This window comes from Mustela putorius, unplaced genomic scaffold (assembly GCF_011764305.1).
Source record: "Mustela putorius furo isolate JIRA1106 unplaced genomic scaffold, ASM1176430v1.1 tig00000242_pilon_pilon_pilon, whole genome shotgun sequence".
Classification (NCBI taxonomy): Eukaryota; Metazoa; Chordata; class Mammalia; order Carnivora; family Mustelidae; genus Mustela; species Mustela putorius.
This window is the reverse complement of record NW_025421325.1, coordinates 15,472,399-15,477,951: the sequence shown is the minus strand read 5'-3', so window position 1 is coordinate 15,477,951 and position 5,553 is coordinate 15,472,399. Positions and strand designations below refer to the sequence as shown.

The window sequence follows — 5,553 nt, the reverse complement described above, 5'->3', positions numbered from 1 at the left end:
TTCTGCATCAACTGATATGATCATATATTTTTTTTCCTTAAAAATGTGATTTCGTGTATTACATTAATTGTTTTGAATGTTGAGCCAATCTTGCATACTTAGAATAAATACCACTGGATCATGGCATATGATTCTTTTTATATAGTGTTGTATTCTATTTGCTAATATTTTGTTGAAGTTTCTTGCAACTTAAATTATGAGAGATTTTGGTCTGTAGTTTTGCCCTCTCTACTGTCTTTGTCTTTTTGGTATTGGGATAATATTGACCTCATACAATGAGTTGAAAAGTATTCCTTCCTTTTTCTATTTCATGGAAGATGTGTAAAACTGATGTTAATTCTTCTTAAGTATTTCGTGGAATTCTCTACTAAAATCGTGAGGTCCAGGAGATTTAGGAGGGAGTTAATTACAAATTCAGTTTATTTAATGTTTATAGTTATTCACATTACCTATATTACATTAGTTGCATTTTAGAAGTGTGATTTTTGAGGAGTTGGCTCATTTTGATTCAGTTGTCAAATTTATGAGTATGAAAATGATTTGTAATATTCTTTATTAGCTCTTTGATGTCTGCAAGATCTATAGGATAATCTTCTTTTTAAAGAAGATTTTTTAAAATATTGGTCATTTATATCTTCTCTTTTTAAATATTTGTTAAACTTGCTAGTAATTTATCAATTTTAATCATTTTTTTTGAGGAACCAGTTTTTTTCCCCCTATTATTTTCCTATTTTCAATTTCACTTATTAGCTCTTATCTTTATTCCCTTCTAACTGCTTGCTTTGGGTTCATATTGCTTTTCTGTTTCTAGTGTCTGGAGGTAGGAATTTGAGAGATTGGCTTGAGATTTTTTTTTTACTATTTCTTAATTTAAGCTTCTGTGCTATGAACTTCCCTCTTAGCACTGTGATATCTGGATCTCACATATTTTGATGTGTTGTCTTTGCATTTTTATTTATTTATATGTAATTTTTATTTCCTTTGAGGTATCTATTTTTACCTGTAGATTACTTAGAAGTGTATTGTTTCATTTCCATGTGTTCAGATATGCTTCTTTTGTCTTTCTATTACTGATTCTAGTTTGATTTCATCGTGGTCAAAGAACACGTTTTGTATGATTTCAGTTCTTTTAAATTTGTTGTTTGTCCAAACAGGTACGATTTATCTTGGTAAATGTTTCATGTGAACCTGAGAAGAATGCATCTTCTGTTATTGGATGGAGTGTTCTATATATGCCAATTAGAGTCTGTTGGCTAACTGTGTCATTGAAATTTCTATATTCTTGCTGATTTTTTTGTCCAATACTATTATTAGTAGCTGAAAGAGAGCACTGAAGTTTTTAACTGTAATTGAGGATTTTTTTTCTTTTTCTGTCACCTCCTTCAGGTTTTGTTTCAATATTTTGAATCTCTGTTTTCTGGTACTTACCCATTTAGGATTATTATGTCTTCCTGGTGGATTATATTTTTTTCCATTATGAAATTCTAGTACTCTCTACTTCCAGTAATTTCCTTTATTCTGATGTTTGCTTTATCACATATTGATATAGCCACTCCCACCTATTATTCTAAATATTGTAATATTATTACTCATTTTTATTTTAAATTATTGTTTGTGTCATTTATCTTTTTCTATCATTTTCCTTTTAACTGAACTATGTCATGGAATTTTAACTGAGTTTCTTTTAATAGCATATAATTGGGTAATTATTTTAATTTTTTGTAACAGTATTCATATTTTGGTAATTAAACTATTTACTTTTAAGATAATTATTAAAACATCAATGCTTAAGTCTGCCATTATCTTATATATTTTCTCTGGTGCTCATTCCTTTGTGTCTTTTTTACCTTTCATTGGGTTAGTTGAACTCTTTTGTTAGAAATCCATCTTGATTTATATATAATTTTTTAAGACTTAATTTTTTTGCTGTAGTTTAAGGTTCACCACAAAATTGAGAGGGAGCACAGAGATTTCGTATACACTCCCCACTCCCAGATACGCACAGCCCCCATTATCAATATTTCTCACTATGGGGCACATTTGTTATAATTGACAGACCTACACTGAGACATCATAAAAACCCAAACACCATAGTTTATTTTGTGGTTTACTCTTGGTGTTGTACATTCTATGAATTTGGACAAATATGTAATGACATTTAAATATTATTATAATGCCATACAAAGTATTTTCACTGTCATAAAACTGCTATTTACTTTGTTATTCCTCCTATTCCTGCCAATTACTGATTTCTTTTTACTCTCCATAATTTTGCCTTTAGCTGGAATCATGTAGTATGTAGTCTTTTCAGATTAGCTTCTGTCACTTATTAATATGTATTTAAGGACCCTCCATGGCTTTCCATGGCTTGGTAGCCAATTTCTTTTTAGTACTGAATAATATTCCATTGTCTGGATGTACCAGAGTTTCTTTATCCATTCACCCACTGAAGGACATCTTAGTTGCTTCCAAGTTTTGGCAATTATGAATAAAGCTATTATAAACATTTGTATGTAGTTTTTCTGTGTATGTATGGATATGTTATTATTTATTTATTTATTTATTTATTTGAGAGAGACACAGAGGGAAGTGGGGATGGGCAGAGTGAGGGGCACAGAAGGGGAAGGAGCAGAGGGAGACAAAGAGGAAGAGAATCTCAAGCAAACTCCTTGATGAGCATGGAACCTGACTCAGGGCTCTATCTCAAGACCCCGAGATTATGACCCGAGCTGAAACCAAGAGTAGGACTCTTAACCAACTGAGCCACCCAGATGCCCCTGTGTGGATATAAGTTTTTAACTCATTTGGGCAAATATCAAGGAGTGAAATTGTTATATCATGTGGTAAGAGTATATTTAGTTTTATGAGAAACTGCCAAACTATCTTCTTAAGTAGCTATACCATTTTGCATTCTTACTATCAATGAATGAGTGTTCCTATCACTCCATATCCACCACAGCATTTAATGTTGTCAGTGTTTCCATTCTTATTCATCAAATACATGTACAGTGGTATTTTATTATTGTTTTAATTTGCAATTCCTTAATGATGTATGATGTTGACAACTTTCCAATGTTTGTTTTACATCCATATATCTTTTTTGGAGAGGTGTTTATTAAGATCTTCGGCCCATTTTTTATTTTACTTAAGATTTCTTTATTTATTTTAGAGACAGAGTCCACACAAGCAGGGGGAGGGGCAAAGAGAGAGGGAGAGAATCTCAAGCAGGCTCCAACTCCTCACTGAGTGTGGAGCCCAATGCAGGGCTTGAATTCACCACTCTGAGATCATGACCCGAGATGAAATCAAGAGTTGATTTCATAACTGACTGAACCATCCAGATGCCCCATGGCCCATTTTTTAATTGGTTGTTGGTGTCCTATATTGTTGAGTTTTAAGACCTCTTCACACATTTTGGATATTTCATCAAGAGCATCTTTTGCAAATATTTTCTCCCATTCTGTGGTTTTTCTTTTCATTTTCTTGATCTCTCTTTCATAGAGCAGAAATGTTTATTTTGATGAAATCCAGCTCATCAAGTGTTAGAATCAGTTTTTCATACTCACAAAATAACTGGCTGAGATGTTTTTTAAAAAGATTTTATTTATTTATTTGACAGACAGAGATCACAAGCAGGCAGAGAGGCAGGCAGAGAGAGAGAGGAAGGGAAGCAGGCTCCCTGCAGAGCAGAGAGCCCAATGTGGGGCTTGATCCCAGAACCCTGGATCATGACCTGAGCCGAAGGCAGAGGCTTTAACCCTCTGAGCCATCCAGGTGCCCACTGGCTGAGATTTTGATTGAGATTGCTCTAAATCTATAGATCAAGTTGTAAAGAACTGACATTTTAATAAATATTAGGTCTTCCTGTACATGAATATGGAATATCTCTCCATTTATTTAGTTCTTTGATTTTAATCACAGAGTTTCATAGTTTTCCTTATATGGAGTTTATACATATTTTGTTAGATTTAAACTTAAGTATTTACTTTTGGAGGGGCTAATGTAAATGGTAATGTGTTTTTAATTTTAAATGCCAGTTGTTCATTGCTGGTATCTTAGAAAGCAATTGACTTCTATATATTAACCTTATATTCTAAAAGCTTGCTATAATCTCTTATTAGTTCTCAGAATCTTTGTTGGTTCTTTTGGGCTTTCTACATAGACAATCATGTCATGTATGAAAAAAAAAGGCAATTATACATATTCCTTCATGGTATTTATTTTATTTCCTTTTTTTTGCATTTTGCATTAACAAGGTCTTCCAGTACAATATTGGAAAATGAGCATTAGGAATGGACATTCTTGTCTTGTACATAATCTTAGTGGAAAACTTAAAATTTCTCAATACTAAGTATGATGTTAGCTATAGGGTTCTGTAATATATTCTTTTTTTTTCTCCAGCATATTTATTATTTTTTGAAAGGAATGGATTTTGAGTAGCATAAACATAGGAAGAGAAGTATGGAATAGAAAATAGGGGCGCGTGTGTGGCTCAGTGGGTTAAAGCCTCTGCCTTGGGCTCAGGTTGTGATCCCAGGGTCCTGGGATCCAGCCCTGCATTGGGCTCTCTGCTCAGCAGAGAGCCTGCTTCCTTTTCTCTCTCTCTGCCTGCTTCTCTGCCTACTTGTGATCTCTGTCTGTCAAATAAATAAAATCTTTTTTTAAAAAATAAAATAAATACAAAGGTAAGCTATTTTGCTGTTTTATCATCACAAGAAATTCATACGGAGAACGTCTCATACAAAACAACACAATAAAGGTTCAAAGATCAAGGTGTTCCCTTAGGCAAGATGGAAGATTTCAGTATTTGAAATTTAGACTGCAGTCCTTGTCTTTGGGTGGATCGCTGGGTGGGTGACACAGTTCATAGTTTTAATCAGACTTGGACAGAAGAATAGCCACTTGGCCCAGATAGAAGTAGTTGAAGCATTTGGTTTCATTTGTCACATAACTACTGAAGTTTCTCGCCATGAGGCAGTCCCAGGTGGGGTTGTATTCTTTGTCAAACTCCTTTTTCCTATAGGCCACAGTGTCCCTCTCTATGTTATATTTCTCCAGTGCCTGAGTTGTACATTCTACCCACTCCTGTTGCATCTCCTCCAACATGCTTCATTTTTTATCAGGGAATTTTATCAGGGCATTTTTTATCAGGGCCTTTTGGTTGCACATGATTACCATGGAGTAGGGGCTAGTCCATAGCAATGGTTTTAAAGGGTGGGAGAGCTGGTGACTCTCAGACCCAGCAGGAGCTGTCCTCACTTGGGTCTTTGTTTATATTCTTTAAAAAGTTGAGGAACTCCTCCCTACTCCTAGTTTACTGCAATTTTCATCAAGAATGTTAGTAGAATTTTGTCAAATACTTTACCTGCATCTATTGATATCATCATGTGATTTTTCTTCTTTAGTTGGTTAATGGGATGGACGATAATAATTGATTTTTTAATGTTGGGGCATCCTTGCATATCTGGGATAAATACCACTTGGTCAGGTGTATAGTTCTTTTTTTTTTTTTTTTTACATTGCTGGATTCTATTTGCAAATATTTTTGTTGAG

General features: G+C 33.9%; 1 pseudogene; it reads right to left on the bottom strand.

Moving 5' to 3' along the window:
• Positions 1–4,872: 4,872 nt before the first annotated feature.
• Positions 4,873–5,169, bottom strand: LOC101676991 (annotated as a pseudogene).
• Positions 5,170–5,553: the final 384 nt, after the last annotated feature.